Below are 24,901 nucleotides of genomic sequence, written 5' to 3' on the forward strand. Positions count from 1 at the left end.
AATGATGTTGGGTCTTTTCCCCAGTCAAAGGAATCTGACTTTTAAATTGTAAACACGGCTTTATATGAGCAATGTACGTGCTCCACTCCTTTCCCTCACACTTCTTTTCTTCTCTCAGGTATCATTACTTGATTGCCCAAGCAAGCCAGTTTTTCCCAGACTAAAAGTCTACATTTGCTGAATGCTCTCTTGACACAACATTAGTGGGGTATTTTTTGCAAATACAACTGACTGTCCCAGTACTGGTGGAGATAGCATGAATTCAGAAAAAAAAAAAAGCAAAAAAAAGCATACTTGGAGGTAACGGGGAAGAGGGAACGACCGGAAAGAAGCTGGTAGCTTTCTCAATTTGCATTGCTAGTTTGTGACGCTGTTTGCGGCTGAACAGTTTCTCTCTCCCAGCCACGATTCCCTTCTGCTCATCCCTGCGGTGGAAACAGTATCCCATGTGTGTGACACTGCAATCTGTCACATGGCGTGACTGTCATCCTCACACGTTCGGCATTAGCCATACCAAGTGTGAGGAAAGGAGAGCAATGTCCTCCATGCTCAGTTAAAATGTCACGGAAACTGTGAAAACACACACAGTGTTCTGTGTGCCCATCTTCCAGCATGATGCATTCTCAGTTTTCTGCAGCCAGCAAGCCTTAATTCAAACCAAACAAAAATATCGATGGGTTGCATATGGTATACTTCTCAGCATCATTAAACCAAGTTGAGCTAAACAACATCATCCTTACAGCATTTTCCCTGGACTAAACTAGGCTGCTCACATTTATAGTGCCTCCAAATAAGGGCACGGGAAGGCACCTGAAGGAATCAGGCCTGGCTATTACTCCCATTTTTCTGGATGCTCTTTCTCAGTCTTTTGCGGGGGGGTCCTTCCTCATGCCCCCCGCCTCTAATCACTGGGATGTCCCAAAGTCCTTACCTTGGGCATCTTCTCTTTGATAGTCTTTCATATTTACACCCACATCCAAGACAACCTCAACCAGACCCATGTCTTTAATTGTCTTCTATATACGATGATTCCCAAGTCCCTCTCACTAGCACGGACCTCTTCCTTGAAGCTTAAATCCATATAATTAGCCACCTACTTGACATCTCTCCTTGGGTGGGGAAGAAGCAGCTCAAATTTAAAACGTCAGCTACCTCCAGCCACCAACGTCCAAACCTGCTTTCTGCTCTGAGTTCATGGCAACTTCAGTTTTCGAATTGTTCTGCCCCACAAACCTTATAGTACTCCTTAATTCCTTTCTTTTTCTTATAACCTGTTATCAAATCATCAGCAAATCCCATCGACTTACCTTAAAATATATCAAAAACGCAGCCACTTCTACTCACAACTGCTGCTACCACTTGGTCCAACTGACGTCTCTGCTTGGATCCCCCCTACCTAGTCTGTTCTCATCACAGGAATCAATATCTCATCTCAAACATAAGTTAAATCATGCCACTCTTTCTTTTTCTTTGTTTTAATAGACTTTATTCTTTTAGAGCAGTTTCAGGTTCACAACAGAATTGAGCAGAAAGTACAGAGATTTCGCATATAGCCCTCCCCACCCACACATGTATATTCCCCTACCCTCAACATCCCTCGTCAGGGTGGCATATTTAGTACAATCGATGAACCAACATGGGCATATTATTATCAACCAAAGTCCACAGTTTACATCAGGGCTCACTCTTGATGTTGTACATTCTATGGGCTTTGACAAATGCATAGTGACACATAGCCACCACTGAAGTATCATACAGAATAATTTCATTGCCCTAAAAATTCCTCGTGCTGCTCTTATATTCAAAACCTTCCAGTCACTCCTCTGTCAAAGTGAAAGTCATAGATAGTCCTAACCCCTGAGGTTATTCTCTGTCACCTCATTACCTTTCTGGCTCTTCCAGACCCACTGGCCTCCCTGATGTTTCCTAAGAACTATTCCCAGTGTTAAGACCTTTGCTGTTCCTCCTGCCTGGCATGCTCATACCCCAGACGTCTGGAAGCCCATCTCCTTCTTTCCTTGGAGCTTTCTCCCCAGTGTCCTCTCAGAAGTCACATTCTCAGTGAGGCCTTTTCCCACCAAGCTGTTTTAATTCCACCTTGCTGCCTGAAAATTGTATATCTTCTTTCTCCTTTATATTTTTCTCTTCAGCACTTATCACTGTCTAGCACGTTACACTTCACTGTATTTCTCACTTACCTTGTTGGCTGACTCTCCTTGCCACCAGCATGTGAGCAACGTGAAAGCAAATATTTCCGTCCCCTGTTTCTCTCTTGTTTATCCCCAGCACCTAAAATAGAACTTAGAATATAATGAGGCAGAAAGAGTGAAGAAATACAAAAGGAAAGAAGAAAGAAAGGAGGAAAGGAAGAAAGGATGGAAGGAAGGAAGGAAGGAAGAAAGAAAGAAAGAAAGAAAGAAAGAAAGAAAGAAAGAAAGAAAGAAAGAAAGAAAGAAAGAAAGAAAGAAAGAGAAAGAAAAAGAAAGAAAGAGAAAAAGAGAAAAAGGAGAAAGAAAGAGACAGAGAGCAAGTTAAATATTTTTCCTTCAGACCTTGAAGAGTAGTCTACTCTGGGGAAAGGACATTTTAATTTTCAGAGTACTTTTTTCACTTTTCCTCTTTATGAGAATATTCATGCAGTTTTTAAGTGACTTGACTACATTTTATTTTATTTGTTTCTTTGCTTCCCTCTTTCTGTTTTTTCTCTTATTTGTTTTTCATCTCCTTCTCACACCATCTCTCAAAATATCCCCTGAAAGTTGCTGGGAAATGAGGCAAGGGAGTACAGCACGGGAAATGGAGCAGGAGGAGTGAGATTAGGATGCTGTAGTAAACACACACACACACACACACACACGGATTGCTTTTTTCCACTAAGGCAGGTCCCACTGGCAGTTATCCATAAAAGAAGTCCCAAATGTCTTGTTGCTCTATTTCTAAACCTTCCAAAAAGTCATGGTTTTAAAAAGCATATTTCTAGTAATCCCTAACGTTGAAAGCACCGAATCATTTGTTGCATGTTGAAAAGCGGGTGAGAAATGGAATCCACAAACTAATAGGGTGAGCAAAGAACCAATTCTTAACCCAACCTTGTCTATACAGGGGAGCTCAAAGAATGACATGATAGATGAATTTTTAAAAGGAGTGTGGAATTTACAATACATCAATGTCAATATTTAAACTGTAGCCAACTTTTGAGAATACAGAAAATTGATATAAAAATGGAGTAATTCAGCATCTAACCCTTACCCCAGAAAACCAAATTCTTTATTATCATCTACCTAAGTCTTGTGCTTGAAGACTTATCTGGGTAAATTGCTCTAAATAAACACAATTTTTTTCAAGGTTGTAGACTAGCTAGGACAATGTGAGTAAAAAACTATTCATTAGAAAGAACATTCCTTTTTTCCCCCCAAATGTGCAGTGTATACATCACTTAAACCATGTATCTAGCTATTGTTCACTAGTAAATTAGCTTACAAGGAACTATTATTTAACAGTGTGTGGCCATTAAACTCCCACTCTAGGACGTAACTGCATAAAAGTAGTAGAGAATGCTCCAAAGTGTCCTTTTGTCAAGGTAAATATTCATCACAGATACAGACAAAAATACGTTGATGACTATTTTGAACTCTAATGGTTGGTTTATCCTAGAAATGTTTGCATTTTGCAGCCTGGAAAAGTCAAAAGATATTGGCTTGGAATAATGTTTTTAACACATAAAATAATGCATAGCATTATACAGGAAACCAATTATATTGAAATAGTGTCAAAATATTAAGAAAATATTTGTGACAAATAATGTTCTTTATTTAAACATTAAATAACAATCAAGATCTAGCAGTTGGTCTTACAATCACCATAATTTCAAAATGGTGATGAGAATAAAATTTCTAGATATCTACAATTTGTATATATATGACATTATGAAATACCTAGAAAAATCTAGGATAAAGTCATAGATACTGCTACAATAATGTGGTTGATTGCCTACATTCATAAAAGAAGGGAGTGTTAAAATTTGAATTATAGCTGAGTAAAAATTAAAATGTACTTTTTTTGCATCTGAATTTGCAACTCCCCTTGGATTCTCTAACACCTCTTTAGGGTGAGTGGTCCCTTTGCAAGAGTGTATGATTTAGCGCCTCTCCTGAGAGTTTTTGCTGCTGCTGCTGCTGTTGTTTTTGTTGTTGTTTTAATAGTTGATTTATGATGCTTTTTTAGTTTCTAGCGTACAGCAAAGTGATTTAGTTATATGGATGTATATATATTCTTCTAAGGGATTTTAATGCATCAAAATGGTGTTTTTTGAGACTGTCAAATGACACTTATGTTTTTCTTCTCCTCTTTAAGAATTGATGTTTGGATTAAAAAAAATATATATATATATATCTCCCTTTTGTAAATATTAACTGTTATCTCTAGCTGTGATAGATATTCGCTTAACCCAGGGCAGCACATCCATAAATATATTCGTGTTTCTTTCCATGTTTCCCCCCGTATCATCACTAAAAATGTTAGTCTCCTGTGCATTCTCCAAATTAGTTAGCAGAGAGCATTTGCTTAAATGAAATTCTCATTTGTGATGCTTAATCAAAAGGGGATGTTTTCCCCCAGCCTTTTCCAACTTGACTCAAGAAATAGCTGAAAGTATTTTCAATGAGACTCATTAGGTGGTTCTGATTAGTAGCGGGCTGCTTGTTTGGGGTGATTGATGCTCACTTCTGGAGTACCAGGAAAGGGCGCTTTGCCAGATTTAGAAGTCATCCCACCCTTATGTGGTCTGTAGTTTTGAACAGAAATAAATGAGGCTCTGGGTATTTAAATGTATTTGCTCTTGGCAAAATACATCTCGAAAGGCTTCCTGGAGATCCAATAATTCTTGAAAATTAAACAAGATGACTTCAATATCTCAAATTGTATTAGAACTTTCAGAGCGTTTTTGCTTTCAATGAAGACAAACTACGTATGGGTTTAAGCAAACCTGGGATGTGTACTCGCTATGTTGAGATCTTTGGGACCCAATACAGATTCTAAATCACTAACACAGGCTTTATTTGGAATCCAAAGATGTGCCCTAGAATTAGAAGGCTAGTGTGTCATCTTAATTTTACCTCTGATAGTCTGCAGGGCTTGACATTGTAAGTGTCCTATGTCTCTATGATTATAAACTGTGCCTTACAAGATCTGATGCTAACACAATTCTCCTTGGGCCGCTCATGGGGAAATAAGAAAGGAGAGGGTTTTCAGCACATACATCAGGGAAAGATGAAAGTTGATATTAAATGAATATTTTATAACAATTAATTTTAAGTCACTCATGTCCTGAACACCAAGTGTATACAAAGTACTAACTGGTACTTTGGGATATAACTTAAATAAGTGACAGATATCTTTCCAATTTATCCACTTAGGATTGTGTCCATTTAAATGTTTAATGCTTATAGTCTTCCTCATTCATTCAGCAAATGCTTATGGAGCACCTCTACCGTCACGGGCATCATGCCAGGTAGACCAAACATGAAAATGGGTAAGTCACGGGCCCTTCCTTCAATACGCTCACACTGTGGGAGGAGGTAATGATTAAATACTCTTTAAGAACACTTGCTCTTTCTATTTTAAGGTAGCTGCCTTCCATCTCTAGATATTATATCCCTGCGTTCTCTTTCTCTCCCTTGGATTCAGATAGGAACTACAGAAGATGATTAAAGATATCTTTACCATCCTAGATGGTTTATTTCATAAGCTAATGTTAAAAAATTAAGGCTTAGACACTTGTTTCTCATTTTTATAGAATCTGAGTATTGGTGTGATTCAGAGACTAAAAGGAAAATTATTCGGTTAGAACCCTTTGATAAGAAAAAGTCTTTCCTCAGTTTATTAGCATTTTCCCACTCTAGTCACTGGTAACTTCTACATTCTGAGGGAGGAAACCATCAAAAAAGGAAAAGAGCTGAAATTTTAATAAACTCAGTTCTTACAAGGGATTGGACAATGAGGGCAAAAACCTTGAGATGAATACCGTACTGTTGAGGGTCGGATAACTGCTGCTTTATTTAGCCATGCTTTGCTTTGAGTTATTTCTTATCAAGAGAGTTAATTAACAATTGCAGCATTTAATTCAGCCTTAAAAGAGAGTTACTAGCCCACTCATCCAAGAAAGACCAACAAACTGTTCCTTACTGTGCATGAATTCTTGTTTATACCACACAATGATACTCTCATTCTCTCACAGACTAACACTGTGAAAGGAATTATGGGTGAAAAAGATTTGGGAAATAACTTAGAATGGATCCCAGCCATATAGACCAAAAAAAGAAAGAATAAAAAGGGAAAGAGAGAAAGAAGACTAGGTCATGAGAAAGACATGATGGGAATGAGACAGGAAAGTGGAAGGCATGAGAAGGGGAGAAAAGGATGGCGAAAAACAAAAACAAAACCAAAAAACAACTGCTACTAAAGTTGTCAAAGTGTCTGGATCAAGTAGTAAAAAAATGATGAAGTTCGAAAAAAAACAATTTGGGAGTCTATTGACTCTTGCAGACTTAAAATTTTGTAGGACTGGAAGAAATTCAGGTCATCAAGGTTCAAGAGAAATGAGTTTCTACTGCCATTTTTATGCGAAAAGTATTTGAGGGAACCATTTTTTAAACTAGATAATAAAAAAATTAGCAGGCTCAGTGCTTTTAAAATGAAAGACAATTGGGAGGCTGAGAAAGTGGGGGGAAAACAGAACTCATGTCTCAGTAGCTTTTGAACGTTGAATTGTTTCAGGGGAAGAGTCCAAATGAAGTTCACTTCCAACTTCATTATGAAAAAAGGAGAGAGTAGGTTTTCTTGGTTTTGAGAAGGCTCTGAAAATACTGTGTGCTTTAAAATGACCTCAGTTTCACTTACTATTGGGCCACTATAGAAAAGTGATTAATTTGCTACAAGTGTGGGGGTCTTAATTTTTAGGTTATAGGGCTGCAAATTCCATTTTTCAAATCAACTATGAAAATATATATGACATGTTTTATATCTGCACAACCTACATTTCAGTTTTACTCCATTGTTTTCCAACACCTCGTTCACTTCTATACCTTCCTATAATTTTTAGAATTAAAAAGTATCTTGTAAACACACACAGACAAAGTTTTCTGTCAAAGGGAGTCTCAAATCCAAAGAGAAAGAAAATATGACGGACAGCATATTAAAACTTAACTTAGATCCACTAGCAAATTTCCATTAATTCTTCAATGTCATGTCATCTGCCTTTTCATCAGCCCTTCTGGGTGCTGGCCCGGTACAATAGCCCTTATTTTGAGAGTGTATCAGTCACCTACAATGTTTTGTTCTCATTTTATGTATTTTGTAGTGAATATTTGTAAATGGATTAAGTGCATTGGAGTTTATCAGCTGGGAGAGGGAGTTTTAATTTACTTCTCCCAGAAGAGAAATGCAACTGGGACTGGTCTTCTGTGTGATTCAGGAACACTTACTGATGTCATAGTCTGGGATTCCATGCCGGAATGAAACAGATGATCTAGGAGCCAGCTTTATCAGAGCATTGTCTTCCAGAGGTCTGCCAACAAACTCACCTTGCCCTCCTGGAGAGTCCCTTCTCTAAAGGAATGGCACCAGAATTAAGTCAAGTTGGTATCCCATCAATCTCAAGGATTTGGGAGGTTATGAGAACGTTTGCTGCTTCAGGTAAAGTTGCCAAGAATTTTGGGTGCTTACTTTTGATCCTACCAAATATATTAGGCTTAAATCCACAATAATGCTTTTTATGGATTTGAACATTAAGACCAAAGGCTTATTTAAGGGGGGTAGGTTTCCGGCTAAAGTGTAATTTCTAAGCCAATTCACTCATTAGCCGAGCCCAAGGAAGTTAGCGGTTCATCATGTCTGACTTGAACATTTTTACATAATCCCCGGAGTGAGTCTTTTCACTTTAGGCTCAACATTAAAGCTCAAACAAGCATCAACTGATATAAATTTTAAACTTAATTCTACTTAGAGAATGTTCTTGTGTGCAGTGGGCAAGAAACATGGGGCGGTTACTCCACTCCCTGCCTGCCGTCTTCACCGAGGGAAACTTTCATCTGACACAAAGAATTGTCTGCTTCTTTTCAAAGTCAGTTTTCCTCAGTGTCTTTCCCACCCTCATGTTTATAACTACATCTGGTTCATTAAGACATGGACTCAGTAGAGGACGCGCTGTTTTTCGCAGGGGGAAGGAGGCCCTGTGAGATGTGTAAACACTGTTTTCTCTCTTTGTTCCCCCCCAGTCCCCGCCCTTGTGGTGAGGCTCTGATGGTTAACACCTCATTTGCAGTACTCACTTTCTCCACCCATAATTTGGCCTCCATCCCTTTAAGTCATAACTCCTAAGATGAAAAATAAAATAGTATCTGTGGAATTCTGATCCATGAAGGGCAGCCTTATATAGAGTATGCACACTGGGGATGCGGGCAAGCATTTTAGACGATGCCTATGTTTGGGTTAATATCAAACACAGTTTCCCAGTGGAATAGGAACACCCATGAGCCATCTTGCAACTCAGCAACTGTTGGGCCACAGTTGCTCAGCAATGCACACATGTATCAGGCTGATTATTTGATGATTGTGGGAGGGAGTGGAGGCATGGCTTCAAAGTCTGAGCTCAGAGGAAGTTTCAGCTGGCTTGAGGGCTTTCTCCACCAGCCAATCCTGAGACAGATGATGGAGAGAAACACAGAGACAGAGGGAGACAAGGAGATCCCCTCCCCCTCAACTGTCGGCAGCTAGGAACTAGGCGTCGCCAACTGCCTATCATTCGTCATGTTCTGAGCCCTTGTGGCTGTGAGGACAGATGTCCGCAATTTTCAACTCTTAGAAACATACATCCTGGAGGAGGGCAGGCCTAAGGTAATATTATTTTTATTCCCACCTTAGCTGTCCTGTGACCCAGGCTGAACGCAATCCAAGACGTGCAAGTGCATCACATTTATAACACAGCTGTGCATGAAATGGGGCCAAGGATTCACACGTTCCAGCTCTGGCCTCTCTCTGTGGAGGTCTCTTCTCATGTTCTCATATCCTCACCTCCGGTACCGCCCCTACTCCCCAGAGCCATCTCCACAGCAGCAGGACCACGTCTTCCCCCATGGAAAGTTCTGGCACCTTTTGTCCTGTGGATGAATGTTACAGACGCCATGGCTTTCCTGTTTTGCTCAGAGCTGTGGAGATATCTGGTGACATTGCTTTCTTGGGTTGTATTGGACATGAGGGTGAACCCTCTGCTGGACACATTACCCAAAACAGACTCCTTTTTATAGACAAGAGAGCTGGAGAGTATTTGAACTGTGCTCCAATAAATGTATAGCAAGACTTTGGCTTTAAGTCAAGGACAGCAGGATGGAGGTATGGGGGGGGGGGTGTTGGAAGGAGGTTAAGGCTCCCTCAGCCTTTATAACACAGACCAGACGTGAATCCACACGGCGCTGTAGCAGCAGCCATGGTGGTTTTGTTGTGCTCTCCAGCCATTTGACTTTCACAGGAAGAAGTATTTCTCTGCGAGTTGGGGGCTTCCTCTTTTCTGAATCTTGGGGCCTGGATTGCTTATCAAATCACTGAAGAAATGGAAATGTTTAGATTTGGCTCAGTTCTCATCAGAGTTGAAGCCATCCCAAAGCTGAAAAAGCCTCCTTGTTCTTCCCAGATGGGCTTGTTTTAGGAAGAGCTGGGGACTTTCAGAGAAGGACGAGCAAAAGGTGACATGGATCAATGACCTGCTTCTCGTTGGGCCTCCCTGTCCCTAGATCCTAAGTTTCCATCACCAAAAAACCCAGTCTTTTGTTAAGTCAAATCTTTTCAGAAACATTCTCCTTGTGGTCCTATTTTATGTCTTGGGTAACAGATAACAAGTCCAATCTCTTTGTCTCTCTCTTTTGCGTCCTCATATTTAAATAGGTACAGAGGCCATAGGGGCACTTCAACAAAGTTTACGGAGATTCTGTACAAAGATAAGAAAGGAAAGGTAAGATGCCTCTATGAAGTTGGGAAGTGTGGTTTGCGCAGTTTCTAAACAACCCAATTCAAAGAATAGCATGTTCTAAATCAGGGTAGTAAATTCTGGGTTAGCTGAAGATCGAAACACTGATGGAGTCATGATACCACAGGACTTTCTATCATGAGACTTATTCATCTTCCGGCCTTTTGAGTCCCTTCTCATCCATTCCCTGCTCCTCCCTCAGGGACCAGGAGAGAGGGAAGAGTGGGCCCAGAGAGGGCGGTAGAGTCGTGGGGAAAAGCAAATTCCACAGAGCCAGAAGAAAGGAAGTGCCGATGGGGAGGACCGGGAGTGTGGAGAATCCAACAGTGATGACTATGGAATCATGAGCCTCTAATAAGATTTTTTTAGGTTGGAAAGAAAATTGCAGTATAAGGGATTTTATAGGAATCTTTAATAGAAGGCTGAAAAATAAAAGTCAGAGAGGGGAGAGGAGTTTGACAAAAAGAATTGGGGGGCAAGAGAGGCTTCCAGGCTGTCTCTGCTCACTCAGCTCCACAGTGCCCTGTGAGGTTGGTAAGTGTGCTCCTGTTTGAACAGGAAAGGTTTTCCTGCATCAGTGCACTCTTCTTCCTAGCCCCGACTCAATCTCTGGGAAAAAAAATCAAAATCACACTTGGCCATTCTTTTAGTTAGTCTGTTCAGTGAGCTGATTTAGGTCATTCCAAAGTTATCAAACCTGGTCTGAAGTTTCCTGGTGAAGAAACAAGGCCCTGTGACTTTAGGTATACCATTAAGGAGAAATGAAGACGTGGTCATAAAAGTGGTTCAAAATCCAATTTGAGTCCTTTCAAGGCCCTCAGGGTTTAGCAAGATATTGGAGCCTTACAAAGTGCAAAAATCAACTCTTTTTCCCCCCTTCTCACTTAAGCCAGAACGGTGGCTATTCTGAAAGCTAAAATAATTGTTTGCTAAGAATTTTGTTTCCACCAAGAAATCAAGGCAAACTGAAATCACAGTTCTGTGTATAAGGAACAGAATCCCTCTGTAAAGTGATGCTGGCTTTACATGTTGTGTACGCCAAATATTTCAGTAACTGCATTCACCATATCCTGGTTAGATAGCCTGCTGTTTACTAACATACAGCAATATTAAGTTGGAATATTTTAACTGGAACTGTGAAAACGTGCAAATGTCCTGGCAGGTAAGCGCACTTCTTTTTCTCTTCATTAAGGAAGCCCTTGAAAAGGGAGAGATAACTCTGATGCTGGCCACACTAAGAAACTTGAAGTAGGAGCTCAACGTCTGATGACACCTGCAGTGACATTGTCCTGGTCAGTATACCTCTGACAGTGCCATATTTGAATGTGATGACTCTGGAGAGCAAAGTCAAGAGGTATGGGCATCTGTTTACCTTTTTGGCAAACAAATCACTGTTATGTTTTACAAGCTCTGCCAAATTTCTTCTGATCCAACAATCACCCTTAATAACAAGTGGAAGAAGAGGTGTGAAAATGAATGGTACAAAAGAGCTCCCCTTTGACCTCAGAAAATGAAATGGCTGCAGACCACATTCAGGAGGCCCATAATTTATTCCTGCCTGTAAGCACAGTCATTCTCGATGATTTTTTTTAGGCATCTGGTAAAGCGTATTGGATAGACTGGGAGTATGAGATTTGCAGATACTGACAGGTATATATAGAATAGATAAACAAGTTTATACTACATAGCACAGCGAAATATATTCAAGATCTTGTAGTAGCTTGCAGTGAAAAAGAATACGAAAATGAATATATGTATATTCATGTATGACTGAAGCACTGTGCTATACACCAGACATTGACACAACATTGTAAACTGAAGATAACTCAAAAAAACCCCCAATAAACTGCTATTAAAAAAAGTATTGAATATCTGAAACATTAGTCAGATGAAGGAATTGGGTAGAGGGTGGAGGAGGCTACAGGAGAAGAATCCTAAGTGTTAATGAGACAAATAAGATTAGTTCTTGCCCTGCAGGCTAAGGGTAGAGCATCTGTATTAGTTTGCTAGAGCTGCCATAACAAAATATCACGGACTGAGTGGATTAAACAACAAAAGATCATTTTCTCTCAGTTCTGGAGGCTGCAAGTCCATGACCGAGTGTTGCAGGTCGAGCTTCTTTGGAGGCCTTTTTCCTTGGCTTATAGATGGCCATCTTCTCACTCGGTCCTCACAAGAGCTACATGAACTTTGCTCTGTTTGTGACCACACTTCTGGCATCTCTCTGGTTGCCCAAATTGCCTCTTCTTATGAAGATACCCATAAGATTGGATTAGAGTCCACTCTGATGGTCTCATTTTAACTTAATCACCTCTTCAGGACTTTATCTCCCAATACTTAACATTCTGAGAAACCGAAGGTTAGAACATCATTGTATGAATTGACAGTGGGAACACAATTTAGCCCTTTATAGAGACATGAACAGATAAACAGAAAAGTGCAACAAAACATTAGTGACACAGTAATAGAAGGCTGAATGGGGGATGGAAAAAAATATCCATTCTACCCAGAGCCCTCAGAAAAGGAAGTGAATCATAAATCAATTCATGATGTTTCGACAAAAGATGGGTAGTGTATGGAGTTGAGGAGAAGGAGGGACATTTGGGGAAAGCATTCTAAGCACAAGAGGATGTATAAATACAGAAAAGGAGCATGAATCTGGCTTTTATGGAAGAAGGTCAATCCAAGGGGGTAAGAGACAAATTTGAATGATAAGCAAGTCAGATTATGCCAAGCCTTATAATCAGACAGTATTGTCTTATAGTCATGACAGCACATTCTGGACTTAGAACTGTGTCCAAACTGTGGCTCTTCCACTTCCAAGTATTACCTTGTTTAAGTTTCCTAATGTTTTTGTCCCTCCATTTTTTTGTCTGTAACATAGTATCTCTATGGAATGATCCATCAATCAATCAATTGTCCCTGAGACTGTACAAGGATTCCTTGAGCTTAGCTCAGTGTTTGGCACATAGCAGCTATTGAAGACCCATTATTAACTACCATTATTCTTCTGTCATTTAAAGGTTTTGGACTTTATTCTGCAGGGTATTTGGAGACAATGAATATATTTAAGTAGAGAGGTAGTATGATCAGATCTTAACAATCATTCTGGTAACTGCAGATCATGGATCAATGAAGTGAAAGTCTGCACAGGAATAAAAGAACCAGTTTGGAATATCCTGCAACATCCATGTGAGTGACCAAAGAACATAACCATATGCTCAAGTAGAGAGAAGAAGAAGAGAAAATAGACTTGAAAAATATGAGATCGACTTGATAGAATTTGATTGGGGATTTAAAAGCAATAGAAATATAGGATGATTTCCAGATTCCTGGCTCAGGGAACTAGGTGAGCCATCACTGAGAAGAAAATAAAACTCAGGGATTAGGTCTGGAGAGAGAGCTTATGAGTTCAATTTTGGGACCATTTATCCACCATACAACTCACAACTTCCATCTTTTCTTGCCAAGCTTCAATTCATATGGTCCATTTTGGTCTTTCACTATAATCTTTCTTTTGAAAATCCCCTCAACAACATTGCCATTCTTCCCCCCATCATTTCACATAATAAAACATCAACCACAGTTAAAAATGCATCCTCAGAGTAGAAAGTGACTTAAAAAATGTCCACAGTCATGATGACTGGCCTTGTTAAATTATGAGCACAACCTCAAGTGAGTCAGAAGTATTGCCCAGGAATCTTATTTGTCTTGTCAATTTGCCTTTTACAACTATTTTAACCATTCCTTTTTCTGCAAACATATCTGCAATCCTCCTTCTCAGCTGATAAAACTTGTTTGATGTTTTACCTAGAAGTTGGAAGCAACCAGAAGCCTGTGTCCTCATCTTCCCAGCACAAAAGCTGTTCTACCTGCATCTGTCACCATAAACTCTGCCTTTCTTCCTACATGATGAATGAGGTGTCTCTGCCCTCCCTATGAGACCAACCCGTTCACTTGTGCACCGTATTCCTATTCCCTCTTGTATAAGCAAAACCTTTCTCTTGCATTGAATCTCGCTTTCTTCGTTAATTTCTTCTCTTCTATTGGATGATTTTCATCAATGGACAGACATGAAATAATGTCTCTCATCTTAAAAAGCAGCCTCTCCCTTGACACCAGATTTGCTTTCTACCTTCCACCCATTTCTGATCCATTTTATGGTAAAACTTCTTGAAGTAATGTTGACATTTTGCCTCCTCCTCTCTCTCCTTCCTTCCTGAATGGTTCTTTTCTTCAGTCCTCAGATGCTTCTCTTCAGTTCTACCCCCTCTTCCTTCTCTGAGTCCATTCAGTCTCATCTTTTAAGCAGTACCTTTCTTCTGATAAAGCTCTACCTTCAGCCTCTTTTTTGAATCCCAGACGTGTATATCCAATTGTTCACTCAGCATCTTACCAGATACACAACAGAATTGTGGATATCCTCCTGCCCCACATCCAGCTCCTTCATGTGTCCATTCACCCAGATGCTCAATTTTGGAGTCATCCTTGACGCTTTGCTTTCTCTCACAACCTATGTTCAAGTCCACCAGCCAAAGCCTGTATCCACTCTACCTGCAGGGTATATCTCAGATTGAATTACGAGACGTGAACCTGATAATAGAATTATTAACAGTAGCTCACCATCATCTAATTATTTGTGACAATCCTCTATAATATAACAAACAAGCAAGCATGTTAGCATGTGTTCTGCTCTACAAACTGAGGAGGTCTGAGAAAAAGATAACGCCATTCTCCTTACTGTTTCATCATTAAGAAGCTGTACTTTTATAATTCAAACAATCTATTCTCCATACTCAAAAATGTCACCATAACTTGAAATAGGTGTATTCTAACAATGCAAATGTTCAAAAAAAGAAAAAAGATAAAAGATAAAGGAGATTTTGTATGTGTATCATTACTAGTCAATGAATGCAACAATCCTAAACTTATTGTTTTTAACAATGATATTGCAGGAAAAGGGATGTATTCCGATCTCTCACTCATAGAACTAATGTTCTCCCATTTTCACTTTGTTCCTAGATAAAAGCCTATTTCCTTGAGCATATTAGACCATAATATAGGGATAAGAAAATTCAAAGTCTGACTCTATTTCTAGTTATGTGAACGTTCAGCGTGAAATCTCTGAACTTTCCTGTGGCACAGGGATTACATTTTCTCTTGAGCCCTTATAAGGCAAAGGTAAATTATCACGCACATAGGATAGAATCAGTGTTTTCCACGCAAAATTACTTTTAAAAATGTGAACAATTTCCTTTGACAGCCACATCTTTTCTTAGGCTAAGGGGATAAATTTCACTAATAAAAGACTCCTGAAACTTTCCTTTAAAACAGGAACAGCAGACAGAAAGGGCCAATTTAAGTCAGACTTCAGGCTACACTGATGATTGTGTGGCCACCGGTGTTGCTATCACAGCAGAAAACACGTCTTACAGGTGCTTTGCTCATATTTTGTATTTAGAGGCTGAAGAGTTAGTTGTCTCTCTCATCGCTGAAAGATTATGTGTGCACCCAAGTAGAAAAACAAGTCACTTTGTGTAAAAATTTTTATATAGAAAATTTTCATCTCATTCCAAGAGACACTGTCAGCGTGGAGATGAACTGATCAAGATGGCGCCAGACTTAAAAAAAAATGCGTTATAGTTGGGGGGCAGAATATGTGAGGAGTTTCAGCAATGGGGAAATTGCAAGGAGGCACCTGAATATCGAGGGAAGAAATCCAAAGACAGTAGCGATGCTGTACTAGATGTATTGTCTCTGTTCTCTTCACCCCGAGGGTATTTTAGTGATTGGTTATGGAAAAAAAAAATCACACGTTACATGTATAATTGTGAAATTGTAATTCAGTGGTGAGCCCATGAATGCACAAGCTTGGTTTTTCATACCGAGCTATTTCTTTAGTTTTTGTCTTATTATGTTTTAATTCAAAAGAGCATTTTTGTTAATAGAATATGCAACGTTTTGTTAATATAATATGCAAACAGGTAGTAGAAAATGCACAGCGGTGCCTTGGAATTTGGAAAAAAGAGATAATACATGAATGTTCTGGTTCCTGAGGGACAAAAAGCATTTGGACACATAGTTTCAAAGGAAGCCAGGGTATCGGTCTGTTCTGGGCATCCAGACACAGAATAATAATCCAGAGTACAATCTAGCAGCTACTGGCAACCCACATACCTACCTGTATACAGCGCCAGTGTTGCCTGGCTAGTGGGATGGCCAAAGGAGAGGGAAAAGGCCTTTCCCAGGGGATGGCTTCTAGTGGGAAATTGTTTTAAGTAAGCGTCACTGTCAATGGGTGTTACTTTCTGACGAAGGAAGAAAAATCAGCTTTATATCAGCACCTAGCTATGATAAATCTACACCACCAGTTGAAATAATCTTGCTCTCTGATGACACGCTCTCACCCTCTTTCTCTCTTCCTTTCTCTGTCTCTTCTCTCTTTCCTCCTCCCTCGTTCCCTTCCTTCCTTTCTCTATCTACCTATCTATCTATCTGATCATAATTTAAATTCCAAAGCATACGTCAGGGTAGCTAACCACAAACTTCTGGGGCAGCAATATTATCAGTGCTCTTCAGAATATCCCAGCGAATCCTAACAGCTTTCTCTCCAAGAAAGTCCTCAACATGCTTAGTTGCCTGCTGGTTTTTACACCTGTTTCTTAAAGGTTTCTGGATGAGGAAGGGAAGGGGGAAATGGTAAGACTTTTTTTTTTTTAATCAAATAAGTTGACTTTAAAAGAATTTATTTCAACCTGCCAAGCGTCTAAGAAAAATGGGTAGCATTTTATCATAGGCAACAAATGATATCATTTCCCTGGTGTTGCTTGTGATAATCACATTACTCCCCAGCAACTCTCTAGGTATCCGTGAAGCTGTGAGGTGTGATTCCATGGCAGCTTGGACGTTCCATTGTAATTTATAGTAACATGAATTAATATCCATTTATTGTGAAGTGCTAATGAGATAAATACATATGGCGGCTTCATGTGGTCCTGTATTCTCTTACTTTAAGGGGGAAAAGAATAAAAGGAAAACCTTGCATAAAGTACCAAATTCCCTGATTATTCACAATGAAAATGTACTGAACTGTCATTCTACAGGCAAATAATCTGAGGTTACCAAAAGCTAAGGACACAATAACAAATGATGAAATATTGGGCACTTGGGAAAAATCCTCAATTGATCCCATCAATCAAATTGTTGTGAAGAGTCAAGCAGATTAGATAAAATGTTCCCAGGACATACTGGATCACAGTGAATTTTGGTATGTGTCATGTAGCCTTTTCATGCTCCTAGCTTTGCATTCAGTAGCCAAAGATCTACACAGCTCCTCCCTGTATGTTTCTACCCTATTGACAGACATCATACTTGTGACTTGATTTGGTCAATGAAATGTGAGCTGAAGTGACAATGTACCTTTTCTTTTCTGTCTGACATGAGCCCAGCAATCCTAGATTTGGGCTGTTCAATTAACCTGGATCAACAAATGAAAAAGAGATGGAGCAGAATTCTTTCAGGTGGGCCAACCCACAGTGAATATGCAATGAGAATAAGCCGTAAACATTTGTTATTTTAAATGACAGATGACTTGGAGTCATTTGTTACTGCAGCCCAACTTAGCACAAGGTAACTAATACACACATTTCAAAGAGATGAGAATTTTCTCTATCTGAAATAAAGAGACACTTTAGGTTGCAAACATGTTATTCTGCTTATAGTACAAGGACTATGTACAGATCCTAACAGAACTTAGCTGCCTGGGAAAACTTCTTAGTATTTCCAAGATTACAAAAATTTCCTTTTGGTAATCTGTAAATTGTTATCTTTATTGCAACCAAAGTATAAAAGGAATACAATTAATTGATAGCTGTGATGTTATCTGTGGTAGAATATTGGGTGTAACTAAGAACCCAAAATTAGATTTTCATGCTAACAATGGAATTCACAAAGAGATTTCATTTATTTGCATGAACAAAGAGCTGAACACTGGGACAATTTAATTTGCTTTTTAGACAAGAAGGATAGTGATTAAAAACTAAAGGAAGGCAAAATAAAATCATGACTATTCTCAAAAGGGAGAAAGCTTCTTGTTATTCTGAATGCATAATGTTGGGTATGCCTTTTCAGATGAATTTGTACTTTACAATGTTATAACTTTAAAAAAAATCCACATGCTTCTTCTACCTAATAATAGATTACATCAATTTTTGAATTGTTTGAAAAAGTTATGAAACAATAGCTATCCCATTGTACTCCAACAAGAATGACTTTTCAGACAAGTTACCCAAACTTACCCAGTGCTATTGCCTTACTCAGTTGGGCATATCCTGGATGCAAATTTGCTGAGCAGTTTCTAGGAAAATAAATAGCAGCCTAATATTTGATGCTATATCAAGATGTACAGGTCCTGATTTTCAGGCACTTTTGCAGAGTGAAGGGAATTATACTGTTGTGATTGAGAAACCAGCGTGGAGGACACATGCCCACTGCAGTCAGACCTGGACTTACCACTCAGCCATCCCTCAGATCTCTCTCTCTCCTTTTTATTAAGCTCAAGCTGCTTTTCTAGGACATCAAACAAATATAGATCATATTTCTAGTGAGAACATCAACCGTAGAACTGTAGTCTTTCATAGAAAGAAACTTTAAATGTGAGTTATTTCCCATCCTCTTTCCCCAAACCCAATACAATAACATCACTGTAGCCTGGACCTTGGTCTCTGCTTATACATCCCTAGAGACAAGGAACTTAATATCTCCCATCTCCTTATAGCTGTAGCTCTTAGAAAGTATTTCACATTTTATTTAACTGTAATCTGGCTGCCTCTTTTTTCACTCATGGACACTAATTCTGTTCTTAAAGTCACGATGAACAAGTTTGGTCCCTGTTCCACATGAACAAACTAAAGTACTTAAAACCAGCCAACATGCCTTGGTCTTTCTCAGTACAGGACTGACTCCCTGTCCCCAAACAACTCTTCCCTTTTCTAAACAAATATGTCAATACCCCTTACTACTTCTTATATGTCAGGACTTCTTATCCATTTGCCATTTTGACATTCTCCCTCGAGTAGATCAAGCTTTGATGCCATTTCCCTTAAAACAGTAGCCTAATAATGGTCTAGGAGGCGTTTACTGGCTCCCAGGACTGAGCCCAACTGATTGAAAATGTAGAGAAAGGCACAAGCATCAACTTCTCACTTTGGGGGTTTCATCAATGGGTTACGTGAGCAACTGACCACATTATTTATTCATTAGTGCTCCTAAGGAGAGTCTCTAAATTTCAGTTTATATGTGTGGTTCTAAAACCTTCTCTATTCTAGGGTAGAGCTATGGGAATTTTTGGAAACTTAAGTTTCAAATCTGAATTTAATAACCCTGCTAATATGGTTGAAGAAAAAAAAAAGATTGGATAGATAGTGATAATTCCCATCAACTCAAGGTCATTTGAAGATAAACTTTTGATATTATGTTCTTTAATGGGATCCACCCATTCCAATGGGATGGTGGAAGGGAAATCATTGAGAAGTGTCGCCACAAATGGACTGTTCCAGCCTTGTTCAAATCCCTTGTACCCAATATAAACAGAGCTCTGCGGACTTTTGTCTATTCACTCCCCTTCCATGAAACAAATATTGTAAATGACTGTTAAGTCATCTTCTCAAGCCTCTGGTTAAGACGAGGAAATCCTAGCACAGCAGCACAACCACCAGCCCTTACACAACAAAGAGAAAGATGAAGTTTTATTCCAAAAATACTCCTTAGCGTCTTATTTCTTACAGAAGTATGTAGCTACTGACTGTGATGTTGTAAACATGACAGTCTCCTCAGTGAGAGTTGAATTGATTTATTAGGAGCAAAATAGCTATGTGGGTGGGACTCAATTGGCTTATTAAGGATCTGATGGCACTAATTGCTTGCACAGTGGGTGAAAGAACAAAAGAAGGAGGGAAGAAAGAGAGAGTGGCAAGGGGCCAGCGGAGGGACCCCCCACTGGTCAGCTGACAGGGGAGGAGAAAGCTAGGAAAGAAGGCTTCTGCTAGGAAACAAGAAATTGGAATACCATGTTACCCCGGATAAAATTCTAAAGAAGAATTGTATTGTGTTAGATCTCAAGACTGGCAGAACAGTCACTCGTCCCGTCCTGCCTGCACAGATGTTTAAGCACAAACACTGCAATAAAATGAGGCTCTCCTTTCTCACTTATGGACAGCCAGCTTCTCTGAGATAAAAGGAATCTTGGCTCTGAACTGAGGGAAAGCAGGAAGGTCACGGGGTGGTGAGGAAGTGTGTGAGAGCAAGTTCAGACTACTCCCAGGGCACTGGGATCACGTCAAAGCTATGCCACAGGCAGCCCAGTCACGATTAAGAGTATAGATTCTGGAGCCAAAGAGAGCTGGGTTCAAGTTTCTGTTCCACTCTTTTCTGTCTGTATGTTCCTAAGCAATTTATTTAATTGTCCTGAGACTTGGTTTCCTTAGGCAAAGATGACAACTGCCTAAATCACAGAACTTTTCTGAGATGCATAGGAGGGTGTATGAAGGTGGTTTGTATAGTGCATGGCATATAATGAACATTCAACAAGTGAAGTCATTTACAAAAATGATTGTCAGAAGAACAATTCTGTATAAATCACCTTCGGAATCTCTTCCAGATCCAAAATGCTATCCGTCTTCATCTGTACGGTTAATTAGAATCACAAAATGTTAGAGTTAAAAAGGACCTTAGAGATCCACTATTTTAACCTTCTTGTATTACAAATGGGAAAATCAAGGTCCAGACCAAAGATCAAGTGTCTTGCTCAACGTCCCTCTAAAGGAATTCTTAGTGGAAGGTGAACCTTAAATTTTAACTAATCAGAATTGTATTTAAGGAAATATTTTGCATGTACCGTGTACTGCAGCTATCATCTGCAGACCTCTGCGAGCATCAGTCATCAAAGTGCAAATCACCACTGCCCTGTAGCTAAGTATTAATTCTCATTGCTTATTTAATAGGTATTAAGCACCCGCAAGTAAAATTCAAAACATAAAAAAAAATTACCCTTGTTTTAGTGAAGTTTGCTTATAGATCTTTTTGGTTAAAACTTTGCCTTCTTCCCCTACCCAACTTACCAATCACTTGTCTCTATACAAATGAGCCTTGGTATCATCAGGGCTGAGGGCCTTTGTTCATATTGCTTATGGGCTGTGCGTACGTCGCTGCTGGTTGCAGGTCTGCAGATGGGAGGGGAGACTCTGTAGCCCTGCATTTAGCTATGAGTTTGCAGCCCCCACCTGTAATGAACGGGCCTGGCTGTAGCTGTGTAAATGGAGTCAGTTGAGGAACATTTGCCCATGCATCATCCTCTTCAGGACTTCCATGTCCATTTAGGAAACTGCCTCTGGAGCATCATGCCCATTGTGCTACAGCGCTGTTTAAAAACAGCCTGAGGGGAGATGACTCAGGTGATGGTGGCCAGCTGTTCTTTCTCTACCGAGATGAGAATTTTGAAAAAGCTATTTGATGATGGCATTGTTTTCCATGGCAGATAAAACCAGGCAAATCTCTTGATTGGAAGAGCCACAAAAGTTGTGGAAACTTCTTCCTCAGAACTATAAAAGCATCTCTCTTTTGTGTCTTATTGTGCAGCGGTTTGTCAGCAGCCTGTCCAGACCTTGCTCCTACAGGTTTTCCTTATCACAATGATCACGTGACATGTTATAATATCCCAAGAGATCCTGAGTAAATCAAGCTATGTCTTGAAAAGAATTTCTTTCCACCGGCTCACACAGAAGACACCCCCCTCCCCGAATGTGCTCCTTCTTTTCCTGAAGGAAAGAGCATGGGAAGAAGTGGTTCTTTACCTGCAAAGCGAAGAGCTTCTCTATAGACTGAGCAGAGTAGTAGAGAAGGTGCTTATTCTGTAAAATCAAGAGAGATTAAGTGAAGACCTTGGCTCTCATGTTGCTGTTGTAGGATGCAACTGAGACCCTGGGCTGGTGACCGTGCCTTCACCAACTCCTCCCCTCTGGGGGATTGCAGGAAGAATTACAACAGAAAATGAAGGCTGGGTTTGATTCAGGGATCATAGTGGGTTTGAAATAAGCCAGTGTTTATGTTGTCTCCAAAGAGCTTAATAGCTCAGAGCTTGAACTTTTGTGTTTATTTTAAAAATGCCAGGGAACAACATTTTTTCCGTTTTCCTTCTGCAGTAAATGTTGGTTGCCTCAAATCCCTTCATGAATGTATTATGGAAAACTGGGACCAAATTTCCCCCTTGTTAGCCAAGTGCATGCCTGCTGAGGTTTTATGTTAGAAAATACAATTTTCTTTAATGGAAATACACAGCAGAGATCTAAGGCATCAAGCACAAAATCACGTAGCTCAGAAATGCATGCCTGTACCCATTTTTCGGGCCAAACTCTCTTCTACCTTCCATTGATTTTATGCACACTATAAGCCAAACAATACCAGTTTTACAGATTCTCTATTTTTATGAGTTCAACTTTACAGCATTTTACCTTTCTGTGGACCTGAAATGAGTTCATTTCATACACACACACAAAAAAACCCTTCATTAGGTATTCATATGAAGTTTTAATTTTTTTTACTCTTGTTTATGATCTGATGCCCAGAATATTTTGAAACAGAATATACTGAAGTGAGTATTTTATTTGCTTGCCTATGTTAACAGAAAAAGAAAACAAAAACCTCTTGTTCTATAAAGTGCATTAAAAAATACCTAATAAACTTTCTAGTCTCTTAAAATTTATAGATGCTCTTAGTTTGACAACCAGCTTTTGGTCTTAATACCACAGTAGTACGTGTTGGTAAAGAAGCTCTTATAAAACCAGGCGTCACATCAGTAAGGGAAAGCAGTTTGCCGTCTATTCCAACTCTTATTGAAAGAGGGACTGGTGCACTGTGGGAAACATATGAAATTAGGAGTTAGACTGAGGTTCAGATCATGTCTTCGAGCTTACATAATAATAAATTCCTAATCTACACAATGTATATACTAAAATCCATGTCATAAGGTTGTGGTGAGTACTACCAAGTAACTCGTACAGAGTTCCGAGCGCACTGCTGGTACATAATAGACTTTTCATCAATAATGGTCATTTCTAGTTTTTTCAAAGCTTTACTCTAAGGAGCTATTCTGAATCCCACGTATATGTCTTCTGTCGGCAGAGACTCAGCCCTGCAACGTCATGGAGAATGACCCATTCACATTTTCAAGTGTTCTTGACCTTGGAAAGGTTTTCAGTGATGGGTGTCAAGGAAGAACAGCAGATATTTAAAGGCTGTGTTTCTATGTGGGTTCCACAAACCGATGAATGAAAAACTTTCGTTTTATAAGCCACATATCTTCTAGCCAGATATCTCAGGAAAGCAACAGTGCAACAGACAATCCTGTGTTGCTGTTCTGTGATATTTTTATTTTTTGGATCCTTGGACAAGTTAATAGAGCATTAACCATAAATAATTGTTCATGGAATTTTCACCTGTCCAGAAGAGGAATAAACTTGTAATTGTCCTGTGCTCTGCAACCAGTAAGAATAAAGAAAATCCTCCCACGACAGGCTATTTCATCAATATGAGAATATGTGTAAATGATCAGCTGTCTCCCACCTTAAAGAATGATGGGAGTTTGACAGAAATATAAGTTTAGCTACAGAAGGTTTCATCCTTTGGGGCAAGAGGTTGCTGTCATTTTTGAAAATCTTTAAAAAATATTTAACCTTAATGTTAAGTGTACATTTCACATAACTTATTCTGACATTTTTTAACTCTTGCCTTTAGGAAAACAGGTGGATTGGTCATTGAAAAGAGAATACAAAGTGCTTTTCTTTTTAAAGAATACTCTTAAACTTTCTGCACACCCCAAAGACTTGCCCCTCTGGAAGTCATGATTTCCCGCTAGAACGTAAGCTCTACAAGGGCAGGGATCTGTTTTATTTGCTCATGACTCTCATGTAGCTATAGCAGCAGTTCCTGATGCAAAATAGGCGCTTAAAAATTGCTCATTGAATGGATGACTAAACAATCATTTAGATCAAAATGCAACTTTATGTTGCGTGTAACTTACCAAGGCCTATTAAGGAAGGGCAACAACTTGCTTTCTTTACCCCTGTGTTCGCTGAAAATTTCCTGCTGTTACTCTGGAAGATAAGCCCAATGGCGATGTGGAGGTGCCTTCCTGGCGTGATCACACTGCCCTCCAGCTCCCTTGTGGAAGTCACACTCTGTCCATCCCCTCCATCAGCCTGAGATTTAACCAACTTTTTTAGTTTTGTTGGTTTTTTTTAATTACAAATACTCTAACCAAATATACTCTAGGTCTACTAAAACAAAACAAAATGTTGAAAAGCAAAGCTGAGTATCGAAAAAACTTTCAAAGGTTTATTTTTTATGCTTCATCCTCTATCTAAATTCCACAAATCAATTTAGCATTTGCTGAAAACCAGATATGCACCGAGCACCGTGCGGGACAGAAATGAGTGCGTATAATTCCAGGGTGGAAATTTTCTAAATATTTACAGTAGACAATTCTCAGTTCTTGGTGTTGAGCTGTGGTGTCTGAGCTCTTGTTAAATGTTTGTATTTGTATTGAATAAGTGTGTGTATATGTACAGTGTATACTTGGGTTTTTTCCTCTCTAATTCTGTCATCTAGAACAAAGAACAGCTGATTTTCCTGTTTCTTTTAATAAGGGTCAGAATGTCCCCAATTTAGAATGCCTCAGATATTGAAATGTGATGACACGGTGAAAAAAAACTCTTCTGAAAGTCTAGAGGAAGTCATTTCACCAACAACATTCTGAAGTCTTGATCTTTGGGGTCTTTCTTCTTCTTTGGTGTACAAGACATTTGTATTCTCCTCACAGCCTCCTATAAT

At 39.4% G+C, this 24,901-nt stretch overlaps 1 long non-coding RNA gene across 2 annotated transcripts in view; it reads left to right on the forward strand.

Moving 5' to 3' along the window:
- Positions 1-7,523: 7,523 nt before the first annotated feature.
- The window catches only part of LOC140699955 (uncharacterized), a 43,927-nt gene continuing 26,549 nt past the window's right edge, over positions 7,524-24,901 (forward strand). The window contains exons 1-4 of one of the 2 annotated variants that reach the window (XR_012078187.1): positions 7,524-7,692; positions 9,937-10,003; positions 11,211-11,310; positions 13,140-13,210. This is a non-coding gene — a long non-coding RNA (uncharacterized lncRNA). Of the gene's footprint in view, positions 7,693-9,936; positions 10,004-11,210; positions 11,311-13,139; positions 13,417-24,901 lie in introns of those variants that run through there. The other variant, XR_012078184.1, reaches the window with a different exon arrangement.

The sequence above is a fragment of the Vicugna pacos genome, chromosome 2 (assembly GCF_048564905.1).
Source record: "Vicugna pacos chromosome 2, VicPac4, whole genome shotgun sequence".
Lineage (NCBI taxonomy): Eukaryota > Metazoa > Chordata > Mammalia > Artiodactyla > Camelidae > Vicugna > Vicugna pacos.